This window comes from Canis lupus, chromosome 22, assembly GCF_011100685.1.
Source record: "Canis lupus familiaris isolate Mischka breed German Shepherd chromosome 22, alternate assembly UU_Cfam_GSD_1.0, whole genome shotgun sequence".
Lineage (NCBI taxonomy): Eukaryota > Metazoa > Chordata > Mammalia > Carnivora > Canidae > Canis > Canis lupus.
Window position 1 is genome coordinate 28,424,555 of NC_049243.1, and position 15,981 is coordinate 28,440,535.

General features: G+C 36.8%; 1 long non-coding RNA gene across 1 annotated transcript in view; it reads left to right on the top strand.

The window, feature by feature from the left end:
* The window catches only part of LOC111091651, an 89,139-nt gene that overhangs the window by 56,902 nt on the left and 16,256 nt on the right, over window positions 1–15,981 (top strand). The window lies entirely within an intron of this gene.

Here is a 15,981-nt window from a genome sequence, read left to right on the forward strand (position 1 = left end):
AGAGGAAAGGATCGAGGGAGGCAGGGGACAGGGAGGAAAGGACAGAGAGAGAGGGAAAGAGAGTCCACCAAAAATAGTTGTCAGGAGCTTTAAGAGAACCAGGAGGTCTTGACACATATACCCTGGAAAGGGACTGCCATCTCATGCCTGCCAAGAAAATATGGATGGGGGTCGGTGCCCTGTTTGGTAGCAAAGAGAAAAATGACTGCATTGGGAAAAGGTTCACTTCTACCAAAATGTTGGATCAAGAACAATGGGTTTTCTATGGATCTCATAGATCCATGAGACAGCCCAAGCATACTGCCTTGAAGAACAGAGAGACTTACCAAAGAAATGAGTGGGATAGATCACTGGGTACTCCCAATGGGCTTAAGGAGGGAGAGCCTAAAGCCAGTTGAAGGAATGGTATCACTTACCTCGGAGAGATGGCACTGCTATATGCTTTCTCCTCCTTCTTAAAAATAAAACCCCAAAAGAGTGCTCCATTAAAGCAAGGTAGACCCCACCTAGAGGGAATGAATGGTATATCACACTGCATCTGCACCCGAAGAGTGTGCGGTTTCCCTGCTTGGTTTGATGCTGGCTGGTGAGGATCACAGAGCTGGAGTTGGGCAGGAAGGGTAAGATGTTTGTGCCGGGCTCTGCAACTAAACAGTTCCATGTCCGAGTCAGACCCGAACTGCAGGGAGAGAGTTTTCACTTGAAGGATTTTATTATTATTTTTTTTCACTTGAAGGATCTTAAAATTTGTCCTTATTTCATCGATCTGCTCATTTTCATATCTGACATGAGATTTTTCTTTTCTTTTCTTTTCTTTTCTTTTCTTTTTTTCTTTTCTTTTCTTTTCTTTTCTTTTCTCTTTTCTTATTTATTTTATTAATTTTTTAGAAGATTTTACTTATTTATTCATGAGAGACACAGAGAGAGAGAGAGGCAGAGGCACAGGCAGAGGGAGAAGCAGGCTCCCCACAGTGAACCCAATGCGGGACTTGATGCCAGGACCCCAGGATCATGCCCCGAACTGAAGGCAGACGCTCAACCACTGAGCCACCCAGGCGTCCTTGGCATGAGATTTCTTCAGTGACTGAGAAGGACTTGAAAAGCCATGGGACCTGACTGAGATTTCATCCAGGGAAGAAAAAAGAAACACATTCAGAGGGAGGGTTTAGAGGGACCATCTGAGAAAGGATACAGGAGCTTCATGATCAAAATTCTGTACATTTAACAAGAAGATTTCACAACAACCACACACATATTTGCTATAAATTACCAAAAGCATTATAATGAAAATGTAATGATACATCAAGTTGGGAGTTTAGACTGAGATCCACAGACCCTCTTTTCTGAAACTGAATATAACAAAGATGGTGAACATTGCTTTTCTTTCCCCTTCCCTCCCTCATCACTTCCTGTCCTCCATCTCCTCATTTGTTTCGATCACTTCCAGCACTTGGGGACATTTTTAGTTTAGTTTGGTTATTTCAGATTCAGTCCCACAGTGGGCCTGTATTGAGATAAATATATCTGTAAGCCAGAAATATCACAAACTACCAAGACGAATTGTCAGATTGCCTTGTCACGTTGCTCTCAGTTGGAAAGTAGTGTCTTACAGCTAGAGAGAATTATTCTTTAATATTCAGTTCTCTTCTAGGGGCAGTATTCGATGTTAGATCTTTGGTAATGTTTTATGGCAAAGGGCCTTTATCTTGTATATCACCTTCAAAGGAGAATTTAAGAATGGGCAGGTTGAAGAAAAGTGAATGTGAAAGGTCCCTTTTTCAGTGATGTTAAGTAGAAAATGACAGTGTATGGGTACCAGTGTGTTTTCTTACGGGTTTTGCACATTTTAAAGTATCATAAAAAGCATTTGATTGCCAAAATACATAAGCATTGATGTCTAACAATGATTATGGTTATAATTTCACAGGAATCTTAAAGTGTCCCTCAGACTCACCTACATCTGTATCTATTCATCTTTTTTCACTTCCTTCATCCTTTCTCAGTCATGGGAAGATGTGTGTATTCTCATAATCAAGGTCATACTTTCTCTATTTTAGGATCTCTTCCATGACTTTGCTCCATGAATGGCTCCCTCTCTCTTTTTTTTTAATTTTAAAAAGATTTTATTTATGTATTAATGAGAGACAGAGAGAGAGAGAGAAAGAGAGGCAGAGAGACAGGCAGAGGGAGAAGCAGTCTTTATGCAGGGAGCCCAATGTGGGACTAGATCCAAGGACTCGATCCCGGGACTCCAGGATCACACCCTGGGCTGAGGGAAGGTGCTAAACCGCTGAGCCACCCAGGGATTCCCCAATGGCTCCCTCTCTATTCTACACTTATTCTGTCTCTAATGGCTTCTTCTGTTCAGCCAGGAAAATATGATTAAATCTCCTTCTGGTTCCGTATTAGGACAAAAGCCTTCTTTGGCTTTGCATGTCTGTGGAGTTATTATCCAATCAATCATTCCTATTCTCAATCATTTCCTAGTGTGGTCAAGTTCAATGGACAATTTTCATTCTTATTGTACTTATCAAAATGTTAGTTAATAATGTTATGAGAGTAATAATTAGTAATAACAAATAATCTCTCCAAATTTCAGAACTTTAACACATCATAGCTGAATAACCTTGCTCACATCATAGTCTGAAAGAGGTGTTTTTAGTTAAGGGTGGCTTTTTTCCATGTGATGATTCAAGGGCTATGGCTCTTTCCCTGTTGCTCTGCTATCAGCCAGGGCCTTGGAATCCTCTGCTTCCAGCTCTTGGAGGTAGGAAAAACAGGATGAAGATGGCATATTTCCTTTTTAATTGCTTTGGCACCCACAATCTATTGATTAAAACTAGTAAAATGGCACTACCAAAATTCACTTGAGTCTGGAAAATAAAGTCCTGGCTAGGTGTTCAGTGACAAATTTCTCCTAAGGAAAGAGGAGCACACATTTTCATTGGGGAGTATTATTGTCACTACCTATTTCTTGAAACTACTCTTTTCTCCTGCTTTACCCTCTATTTCTGACAGTTTCTTTATTTCTTCTGGAATGTCTTCTTTTTATTTCTTCCTCTCACATTTCACTGTGTACCAGAGCTCTCTACTTTTTCCACTTGACACTGCCCTCTCTATATGAGCTCTTAGAGATGCAACTAAAATTTATATACTATCAGTTCATAAATTTGTTTCTCCCGCCAACCTCTTAGAACTTCAAACTATACATTAAATAACTTTTGGACACTGGAAGACCAATAGTCTCCTTAAATTTGATATGTCTGAAACTAAACTTATTTTCTTTCCTCACCTTCATCCTCAAACTGAATCCTGTTCCTCCATTAGCCGTTTAATAACATTACCATATAGACAACCAATATAGAAACCTAGGAGTCATGCTAAAACACTTTCCATATCTCATGATTCTCTCTTTTTGTACATTCTTCCCTCCACCCCATTAAAAATCATCCTTTAAATATTAGTGATACACCAATTGCATTTTGATTATGTCACCTCTCTTTCAACCCTGCTGCCACTACTAGGTAGTAGCCTCATGATGCCCATTATAAAGCTCAGGAATATTGTTATAGAATCTAAACTGTATCTTAGCCTCTAGGTTTGTGGCTTTCAAATTTACCAGCCATATTGCTGTTGGCATAGTCTACCTAAAATGAATATCAACTAAACCTACTACTCTACTCAAAATCTACCTATCATTCTCCATAATTTACCAGATAGCATTCAGTTTCTTTGGTGCACTATATAAAATTGGCAACCAGATAATTTAATTTAATTTAATTTTCCATAATTTTTTTTATGTTAACTGCTGCTCATATCTAAAGTCCAAAAATACTGGGATCCCTGGGTGGCGCAGCGGTTTGGCGCCTGCCTTTGGCCCAGGGCGCGATCCTGGAGACCCAGGATCGAATCCCACATCAGGCTCCCGGTGCATGGAGCCTGCTTCTCCCTCTGCCTATGTCTCTGCCTCTCTCTCTCTCTATCATAAATAAATAAAAATTAAAAAAAAAAAATAAAGTCCAAAAATACTGAGTTAGCTACTCAGACAATATATGTTATTTTATTCCCCAGGAACCTTGCATTTGCTTTTTCTCCTATGTGAAACAGTCTGTCTCTATTCCCCCTTTCCCCTTCCTTACCTAGTACTCATGACTTAGTTCAGGCATTGTATCCTCTAGGAAAGATTACCCAAGCCCCTTTAAGCATTCCGAGTCCCTCTGTGGTTTCTATGCATCCTTAAACATCATTATCATTAGCTTTATCATTGTATATTTAAATTACCTATTTATTTTCCATGTTGCTATAGGCAACGAGTTCCTCAAGGCCATTATCATTCCTATAGGCTCAGTGCCGCCCATAGAGTAGGTATATAGTAAATGCTTGTTGAACTGAAATTGAACATTATTCCATTTTATTTATACTATTTCACCTGAAAAATGTTTTTGTGTCCAACTTTCCTATTATTAGAGGAAAAACACCTCTCTAATATTCTGTTTGTCAGAGAGAGACAATTTCTCATTCAACTCACCTTTTATTTTTCAAATTTCATCTATTTTTTTGTCTTCTAAAATGCTTTTAAAAACAAAACTGCATATGTATATGCTTTTGCATCACAAAGAAGAATATAATAGATAATTATTTTTATTCATATAAAATAAGCTTATTGAAACGATGGATTGACTTATCAAGTTTGTGAAATATTTTGAAAGACTACTATTAAATTCTGAGTTTTCCACTAAATAGTTGTATTAGCCTGGGTTTTCCAAAGAAACAGAACCAGAACTCTATTTATTACAAGGAATTGGCTCCACAGTTATGGAGATTGAGAAGTCCCAAGATTTATAGTCAGCAAGCTAGAGACCCAGGAGAGCTGATGAAGTAGGTTACAGTCTGAAGTCTGAATCTAAAGGTGTGAAAAGACTGATGTTCTAGCTTGCGGACAGCTGCACAGAAAGAAAAAATTATCCTCTATTTCACATTTTTATTTTATTCAGGCCTCCAGGAGGTTGAGACTGACCCTCATTGGGAAGAGTCAATCTGCTTCCCTCAGTCTACTGATTCAAATGTTAATCTTATCCAGAAACATCCCTCACAGACATATCCAGAAAATGTCTGATCATATATCTGGTATCCCATGGTCTAGCAAGTTGACACATTAGATTGACCATCACAATAGTATATCATGAACATTTCCTATATCATTAAATATTTATCAAAGCCATAATTTTATTACCTACATAATCTTAAATCTTATGGATGTATCCATAAATTAAATTAAATTAATAGAATTAATCCATAAATTAAATTCTAAGTTAATAGAATTTAATTACTATTAAATTCTTTTATTGCTAGATATGAAATGGCTATAAATTTTTAACAACAGAAGTAATAATGCAATGAACATATTTATATAAATCTTTGATTATATATCTATCATTTTCTAGTGATAAGTTGATGAGTTATCTAACTGCCCATTTTTGCTTCCTTTCAGGCACTACTTCCCCACTCAGTGTGGTGGCGGTGGGCTACTCAGCCTTATTGTTCCCCCTCTCCTAATTACCACCACCATGGTGGAAATCATATTAACACATTCTCATGGCTCAGGGATGGTGCAGAGGTGGGCATGGGACATGGAGTTCTCCATGAGACTTTATTGCTAGAACTCTCAGGGGGAAGTAGATGTATTATATTGGAACTGCTGAACTGTAAGGATGTGATCTAGATTTTTGGTGGATTATGGATATAATGTCTTTACAGAATAAGGCTAGTACACAGAGAAGAAGGCTTAAGAGATGCAGAGACAGACCTCCTTCAAACTCTTTTGATTCCTTATGCAGTGCTACCTATAGCAAATTTGTTCTAGAATTCTTTTACTTGGACTATAAAGTCCTCCTCTTATGTATAAATTATTTTGAATTGTGGATCTCTCATTTTCAATTAAAGTTCTTAGATATGGGATTATTTAGACACAGGTAATAAACACTGACTAAATAATTTTGCCAGATTACTTTTCAAAAAGGTTACATTAATTCATTTTTAACTAATTCATGTTTTAATGAGTTAGGTAGAAATAACAGAATAAATGTAGAAAAATAATGGAAATAATAATGATAACATTAGCAATAAATATTTTATTGAGTATGACTATATGCCAGTCATTATATTTGTCAGGGAGTTAATTGTACATATATTTCCTTTTTTAAAAAGATTTATCTATTCATTTCAGAGAGAGAGAGTGAGAGAGAGAGCATGTGAACTGGCAGAAGGGCAGAGAGAGAGAAACCCAAGCAGACTCCTTGCTCAGCACGGAGCCAGATGTGGGGCTTGATCTCAAGACACTGAGATTATGACCTGAGCCAAAATCAAGAGCCAGATGCTTAACTGACTGATCCACCCGGGCACCCCTGCATGTATTTCCTTTTTATCCACACATTGAAATGGCCATTGGCAGAATGTGTCCAGAATATAAAAAATACATATAATAAAACAAATCAACTATAATTTATTGTGTATACCTTTGCTTTTCTTTTAAACTTTTAAAATAAAATTGCCTATTACATCCTGAAGAAAATCTTCCATAAAACAGACACAACTGAATGTTTTAATTGAGGTAATGCTATTTATTATAATACATAAATCTCTATGGCCTAATACTATAGGGATCATATTGATTACTCAAAATGGAGCATGTTGAAAATGAAAGTGGGAACTTTTAGTAAATATACTGGAACAACAGGTATAAACTGGAACTTCCATGGGACATAGAGCCACTTGAATTCATATAACAGATGTTTTTTTTCTTACTTAAATAAAGAGATGCTGGTGCAATGGCAGAAGTTTTGAGTTTTGCTCCATGCAATTATTTGTGGGTCAGGCTTACAGAGACACTTTATTTTCAACATGTGACTTCCAAGGGTACTCTAGGTGTTACCATCCAAGAGGATTTATGGACTTTGCCTGGAAGTAAGGCAATTGTGTTCACACACATTCCATTGGCAAGAACTCAGTCATTTGGCCACATTGAGACACAGTGGTGGCTCCAAATTGTAGTCCAGTTAAGTACCCAGGAGGAAAAGAGAAATGGTTCAGCAACAGCCAGGCTGTATATTTCCACAGCTAAAAATAGAACATTTAAAACAATATTTATATAGTTATAGAAATATGTTAAAATTATGGCCCAGGAGAAATGAAACTATAGATTGGCATTATATTTTATCTCCTGAATATTCTCTTATTCTAGCATTTCTAAACTACTCCTAAAAAAAGACTCAATTAAAATAAGTTAGACAAACTATTTCTTTTAGATTTTACCCTTCAAAATTTCCATCATACATTATTTTTATCAGAACCAATGTCCTAATCCCACTTTATTTAGACAATTTTATATAATATAAAAAGCTTCAGGGTTAGAAAAACCCAAGTCACAATACTGATAACTACTTACTAAAGTCAAAGTCTTGGGATACCTGGGTGGCTCAGCGGTTGAGCATCTGCCTCTGGCTCGGGGTATGATCCCGCAGCCCCAGGATCAAGTCCCACATTGGGCTCTCTGCATGGAGTCTCCTTCTCCCTCTGCCTATGTCTCTGCCTGTCTTTCTCATGAATAAATAAATAAATAAAATCTTAAAAAAAATAAAGTCAAAGCCTTGAATAAGCTACTTAGCCTTCCTGAACCTCAGTTTTCTGTCCTATAAAATGGAGGCAAATACTTATCTCACAAGATGGTTGTGAGAATTAATTAATATATTTAACACACCAAGTTTAATGTTTGGCCCATTGTAGATACTCAATAAATGTTGATTCTTTTCCCTTAAAGTACTTAATGTCTGCCGGATAAACTTAATTAATCGCTACTTGGGACAACTGTTCCCTTACTCTAATTAATAAAGCAAATCAATTGGAAATAAGTAATTTAAAACGCTGAAGTACAGAAATTGTTGCTACTAAAGTGTTGGCAAAAGTTACTCTTCTTCAAATGAAAGGAAAAAATAATGCAACTTTGCTAGATGACAGCACACAATGAATTCAGTGTTCAAAAGACTTCAAAGATGTGTGAGTGCAGAAAGGCAGTCACCAACCTTCATGGTGAAGGGTAGCAGAATTTGTCACCCCAGAATATGTCACTTTGACATAAGGATTTTTTTTGAACTGAAGGCAATTGAGGAGCAGTTTAAAAAAAAACAATTAAATAATAAAACATACTAAAACCAAACAAATAAAAAACTAAACTAAACTAAAACATCCTCTCTGTCTTCCCCTTATTTCCCTAAAAGTAGGACATAAATTTACAAAGCTGTCCCTCTCTACTAGAAAAGACACAAGTTAATCACCAGAGACAACTTTTATCAGTCTGGAGACTTTACTAACTAACCTTTATCTACCATTAGTTTTACATATGTTTGCCTGCCCACAATTTCCTGCCCCCAGAGACTCACAGTCCATTGTCTTGTCACTTGTCTAAAAATTTATTGTTCCTTTGCTAAAAGGCTATATAAACCCAAGATCTACCCACTCTGAGTTACTACTCAGCCCTGAATTTCTCCCATGTATATATGAAATATCTTGGTTAATAAAACTCTTGTTTTTCCCTTATTTTATCTGTCTTTTGTTACAGAGGCCCAGTCAAGAATCTAAGATGGGTAGAGGAAAAAATTTTCCTCCCCTGCAATGGCAAGCTAAATTTAATTTTTCATGAGAATAATTAAGAGAATTTTGTTGGGAGTTGCAATACCTTAAAATATGGATGAAAAGAATGACAAATTATGGTGAAGTAGAAGATTAATTCAGAAGTAAAAGATGCCCCACTGGAAGATTATGCTCTCCCATGCTTTAATAATTAGTGTTTGTCATAGCTTAGCTTATTCTTTAGGAGGCAAAAAAATGGAATATAAACCTTGTCATCTTCATGTCTAAGTAGACTCTTTAGCTATATTTTTATTTTGGAAATTTTATAACATCTATAGTCAACCTGATTTTCCAGGCTGCTTTTCACTAATGTCTCAAAAGTAGTTGAAAACCTAGCAGAATTTAAAGCCAGCCACCAAAATCAGGGAAGACTGTCACAAAATTAGTTTTTTTGAAAATTAGGAACATACTGGTCTTCTAAAACTTGGATGAGATGACATGAGTGAATGCCTAAGCAATTTTCAAAAATGGAGTTATTACTTGAATCTTGTCTTTAAAGGAAATTAAAAACAGTTTTTTGAATTTACAAGTGGTACCAAAATCTAACATCTCTGTTTGGGATTTAAAACAATATTAAAGGAATAATTTCATTCTAGGTTACTTTTAGTTTCTTAACAACTTTAGGGAAGAGAAGAGTCTACTTGGAGCTGAAAAAGTATGGACAATCCTATGGAGGTGAATTTAGTTCAATGCCTTCTTCCTAATTATCTTCTCCAACCTTCAACCAGTGGCACTATTAACCCAAATATGCCCTGTTTAGCTACCACCTTCACCCTTTTCTTGATAACCTTTCTTCTCATATGTTTGTAACTACAACATTCCCTTTCTTTATTGCATCTCATTTGTTTAGAATTTGAGATTCAAACCAAATTTTCTGATAAATGACCTTAAGCCAAAGTGTTAATGAGCAAGGACTAAAAAGCTGATTTTTGATGATCTAGCCATTTTAGTGGAGACTTTAGATGAATCCACACTTATTTCCTAAAGCATAAATAACTGACATTTTAGGTTTGCACAAGAGCTCTGACTTAAGGACTCTCAAGTTATACTTCCTGGCGGCTGCTTACCTTATATAGCATAGGGTAGACTATAGTTATTATCAAGTCTGTGTGCCTTTGGTAAGAGAAAAAGTTGAACCAGTTGATTACTGGTTCTGTATTAGTATTTTTGGAAGGGATATCTATAAGAGTGGTGTGGTGCCATGTGACTACAGAGATATCTAACACATTTTTAGTTCTTGTTAAATTCAAAATGATACTTAAATTATATCAAAGTTATGACAGCCTGATCAAGGTTTAACAGCAAACTTTCATTTTCTACATCAAGCATTTGCTGAAGACAGATCTAGGAATTTAAATATGGCCTTCTCTAGAGATGAGCAGTTCTCAAGAACGGACTAGGAAATTTACCTGGAGGCCTTCAAATAGTTCACTTGAAGGTCCCCTTTCACTGGGACAGATGACTTGGCAGGAGGGATGGGCTGCAGAAATTTTGCCTTTTCCAATTTCACACTTTCCTTTCCTCAGTCTTGAGAGCTGATACAGATCTAATTTTCCCTCCTTTCTCATGTCATTTTTCATACCTTGACACAGGGCATCTCTCATATTTCTGCTTAGATCAAGGGCAGAGTCAGGCAGATCAAGGACAGAATAAGCCTCAGCTAAATGTTTATGCCAGTATTTTAAATTTACTGCTTGCATGGTACACTCAAAGTGGTCATAAGAAAAATCAGTTTTGTTTCCTACTTAAATTATTTTAATTTGGTCTAATAAACCAAGAGTTAAATTGCTATCAAACCTGCTCTATGGTTCATAACTTCCTAAAATAAAATTGAAATTGATCCCAGAAGAGATGAGAGATAAGAGATCATCTCTTATCATCTTAGAAGGCATTCTAATGTTTTCAAAATGGAAGATAAAAATAATCTTTTATTTTTATCAAGCAAAATATTCCTTTTGAGAAGAACAATGTGACATGGGCAGATTCCAAAGCCAGGTGGGTGGCCTCCTGTAGACAAAATAGTGGAACATTTGACTAAATTTCGTACTTTGGTGTCAGGTAGACACAGCAAATACAGAAGACAGCTGATTCTATGACAGATTCATCATCTTTTCTAGATTCATGTGGTTAGCCCACTTGAGAAAATTTAGAGACTATGCCTTAAAATAACAATAAATAAAATATGACAATGCTCAAATAGTAGAATCATAAATAAAAGATTTATAGTTCGTGTCTTCAAATATCTCTATTGGTATGTGCCACAGAAAAGTAGACTCAAAATTACTGAAGCCTTAATAGTATTTAAATGTGATATTTACAAGAACTAGATCTCTGCAATTATATGACATGATCTACATACATGATATATATTTGGTTAACATTTTAAAAAAGATTTTATTTATTTATTCCTGAGAGACAGAGAGAGAGAGAGAGAGGCAGAGACATAGGTAGAGAGAGAAGTAGGCTCCATGCAAGGAGCCCGATATGGGACTCGATCTCCGAACTCCACAATCACACCCCCGGCCAAAGGCAGGCACTCACCCGCTGAGCTACCCAGGTGTCCCTTCAGTTAACATTTGTAACAATGGTTTAAAAATTTCTCCAAAAGGTTTAGTCAAGGATCTAGTTTTATTTTTACACTACTGATTTGAGTAATATTATTACTGTCATCCTCGTATCATCAGCATGAGTTTTTCTATTCATTCTTGTAAATGTATGTGTGTATGTGTGTGTATTTGTGTCTGCATGTATGTGTGTGCATATGTGTATTTGTGTGTGTGTGTATGTGTGTGTGACAAACCGATGTAGATAGTGGACAGCCTCTTTTGCCTTGCTAAAATAGACTAGAGGTTGCAGGGTTTTTAGAACAAGTGATTCTAGACATTCCATAATTCCCATTGTCCTGGAGAGAAAATGAAGGCTTATCATCTCTTGAGTAGATTACAAAAGAGCTTTCCTGATCTTTCTCTTTAACCAAAATGTTCTCATTCTCTTTCTTTGCAGGCCCCTAGGCTCTTGTTTTCTGAGATAAATCACTCTCTTTCCTCTCAAAGCAAAATGAAAGGGGCAATTATACCCTTGGTGATTCTTAATTGTCCCAATTAACTAAGTCGGTTTCTGGAGTCTGAGCTGAAAATGAAGCTTAGAATGTGCCTTCAATACGTGGAATTTGTTAAGCCAACTTGAGCCTTTTTTTTCCCCAGGAAAATTCAGCTATTTGAATATTGAACTGCAGTCACTCTACTGGTGCCCTCAATTTTGGTTAGAATAGAAGTAATGTGCTCTCTTTCTATATCCTTAGTTAAATTAAAGGAGACAACAGCAACAGAATTCCAATACCAAGGGTTTCTTTAGCATATTTTTTTAAACAAGAAGTTTTTATTTCTTCCACATGTTTCCCTGATATCAAATCAGTATTTAATATTTGTTCTTATATTTATGTCTGTTTACCAGTGAGTTGTATCAAATATCAAATGAATTGTACTAGGAACTGATATAAAAAGCACTGTGGGTCTTGTGGGTCTAAGAGAAATTAATATCTGGATTATGTAACCTAGATATGTTCTTCTCTTACATATGGGAACATTGGAAAGAGACATTCATTTGATTCTGAGAATTAGAGGAATTTGAAAAAAATATTTTGAAAAAACTTAAATGTTACCACGAGGGTAATTAAAATGAAACATATATGTTTTGCATCATTGGATCAGAAGAAAACAAATACAATACACTTTTAGCTAAGTCAAAAAAGGAGTGACATCATCAAGATGTGACATAGGTCATTCCCGACTTTAGTTTCCCTTATAAGAAAACTAACGACTATCCAAAACACAAGACACCACTGTGAAAATTCTAGAATCTGGGGATGAGGAAGTGGTCCATTGGACAACAGAGACCAAGAAGGGTAGGAGGAATTGCTATACTGTTCTCAAATTGTCCCTCTTCCCATGCTATGCCCAGTGGGGCTCCTGAGGCCTACAGCTTCTCCAGTGAGAAAAGAGACGCCAAGGCTGACATCCAGTTCCTCCTGTATAACACGATGCTAGGAAGTTACCTCAGGTGTTGCCTCATAGGAAGCACCCAAGCAGAGAGCCCGGCCAGAATTAAACCACTGGCTCTTTTTGACAGGGAGACTGGTGTGCAATTTAGGTTCACAGCCAGTGAATCAAACATACAGGCCTGTTTTACAGCCCCACTTGGGCAGGGGAACAAATTCATAACCCTGAATACTGCTGAAGATAGCCCTCAGTTTCACCTAACCAGGAAGCTTAACCAGAAAATGTGGAATGCTACATAACCCACTCTATAGTTCTGCTTAGAGCAGCACTCAAGCAGAGAGCCCAGCCCCTAGCTTTTCTCCATCTGCAGAGCCATGCAGGTGTCCCTGTCTTTGCATGGAGCTGAGTGGGCTGATCTGCCTATTTTTGGTCCCCTGCCAATAAGCTTTACTGGCCTTGGAGCCTGTTCTACTGCTTTTTCAGAGCAGGAAAACAAGTTTGAAAACACATCTGCTGCTAAGCATACCCCCAGCCCTATCTGACCAGGAAGCCTAACCAGAGCACCTGAGATAGTACGTAGCTCATCCTATGGCACTGTTTCTAATAGCATCTGAGCAAAAAGCCCAGCCAATGACTTGGTGCACTTACAGATCCAAGCTAGTAGCCTTGTCCAGCCAGAGAACTTGGTGGGCAGATGTGCCTGATTTAAGTTTCCAACCAATGAGCCATGCTGGTCTTGGAGCCTGTTCTGTCACCTTGCCTAGGAAGGGAAGTGGCTTCACGTCCCTGCTACTGCTGAATATAGTCCTCATGATTGCCTGATCATGAAGCCTAATGAGAGCAACTGAGAGGCTAAGTGCTCACCTTACAGCTCTACTTGCAGTGGTGTCTGAGCAGAGAGCCCAGCTTGTGTCTCTGTCCATAATCTGAGACAAGCCAGTGGCTATGTCTGGCCAGGGATGTTTGTGATTAGTTCTTCCTGATTTGGGTTCCCAGCTGCAAGTCATACCAATAATGAAGCCTGTTCAATAGCCCTGCCTAGGCTGGGAAGCAAATTTGAAGTCCCAGCTATGGCTGAATATAGCCTCCAGCCTTGCTTAACCAGAATCCAACAAATGGGTCAAAGAAGAAATTTAAAAGAAGAAAAAAAATATCTGGGAGACAAATGAAAATGGAAACACAACATACCAAATCTTATGGGATGCCACAAAAGCAGTTCTAAGAGGCAGTTTACAGCACTAAAAGTATATCTCAAAAAATAAAAAGAGAAAGATCTCAAATAAACTAACTTTATACCTCAAGGAACTAGAAAAAGAAGCACAAATTAAGCCCAAATTTAGCAGAAGGAAGGAAATAACAATGATTAGAGTGGAAATAAGTAAAATAAAGAACAGAAAAGCAATGAAAAAATGAATAAAACTAAGCTTGCTCTTTAAAAAGATAAACAAAATGGACAAACCTTTAACTAGAGTAACCAAGATTGATACTGAGCACCCACATAAATAAAATAATAAAAGAAAGAAGAAGTATTATAACTGATACTACAGAAATACAAAAACATAGAGACTACTAAGTACAACTACTCACGAACAAATTGAACAAGCTAGAAAGATGGATATATTCCTAGAATCATAGATTCTATCAAGATTGAATCATGAAGAAATAGAAATCTGAACAAACCAATAAAAACTAAGGAGATTGAATCAGTAATCAAAAACTTCCCTGGTGGCTCAGTCAGTTAAACATCTGACTCCCGATTTTGGCTCAGGTCATGATCTCAGAGTTGTTAGATCAAGCTGTGTGTCAGGCCCCATGCTGGACATGGAGCCTGCTTAAGATTGTCTTTCTCTCTCCCTGCTCCCCTGCCCCCCTCCCCCACACACTTGTGTGTTTTCTCTCTCTCTCTCTCTCTTTCTCGAAACAAAATAAAACAAAACCTCCCAACAACAATAAAAAGTCCACAGCCAGATAGATTCATTGATGAATTTTACCAAACATTTAAAGGAGAATTAATGCTAATTCTTCTCAAACAGTACCAGAAAACCAGAGAAAAGGGAACACTCTCAAACTCATTACAAAAAGGCAGCATTACTGCGATACCAAAGCCAGATAAAGACACTACAAGAAGAGAAAACCATAGACCGACCACTCTCCCTGATGAATATAGATACACAAATTCTCAAGAAAGTACTAACAAACTGAATTCTGGAGAACATTAAAAGGATCATGCACCATGATCAAGCAGGATTCATCCCTGGGATGCAAGGATGGTCAGCATATACAAATCAATAAATGTGATACATCTGGTTAATCGAATGAGAGATAAAAAAACATATGATCATTTTAATAGATGCAGAAAAAGCATTTGACAAAATTCAACATCCATTCATGATAAAAACTCTCAACAAATTGGGTAAGGGAGGAACATAACTCAACATAATAAAGGCCATATCAGGACAAGCCCTGAGCTAACACCATACTCACTGGTGAAAGATTGAAAGCTTTTCCCCTAAGACTAGGAATAAGACCAGGATGCTTATTCTCACCACTCCTACCTAACATAATAATGGAAACCCAGAACAATGAGACAAGAAAAATAAATAAAAGCCATCTAAATTGAAAAAGAAAAAGTATAATTGTCCATATTTATAGAACATGATTTTATAGATAGAAAATCTTAAAGATTCTATTAGGAAACTAATAGATCTTATCAATGGATTCAATAAACTTGCAGGCTACAAAGTCAGTAGTGTTTCTGTATACGAACAATAAATTATAAGATGAAAATGAAATAAAGAAAACAATCCATTTACAATAGCATCAACAATAATAAAATATTAGTAAATTTAACCAAGGAGGCGAAATATCTTTATACTGAAAACTATAAAACATGGATAAAAGAAATTGAAGAAGATACAAATAAATGGAAATATATCTTGTGTTCATAAAAGGCCATGCTATCCAAAGCAATCTATAGATTCAATGCAATGCAATGATTTTTGTATATGAAACTTTTTAAAGCGCAAGCAAAAACATAAACAAATGGGACTACATCAAACTAAAATCTTCCGCACATCAAAAGAAATTATCTACAAAGTGAAAAGGCAACCTATGGAATGGGAGAAAATACTTGTACATTCCTAGCAGTGGAATTGCTGAGTCAGAAGGTAAGTGCATATGTAGCTTTGCTAAACACAGCCAAATTTCTCTCCAGAAGGGATATAACAATTTTCTTTTCCACAAGCAATATATGAAAGTGTCTGTTCTCCCCAGCCTCTCCAACAGAATGTGTTGTCTC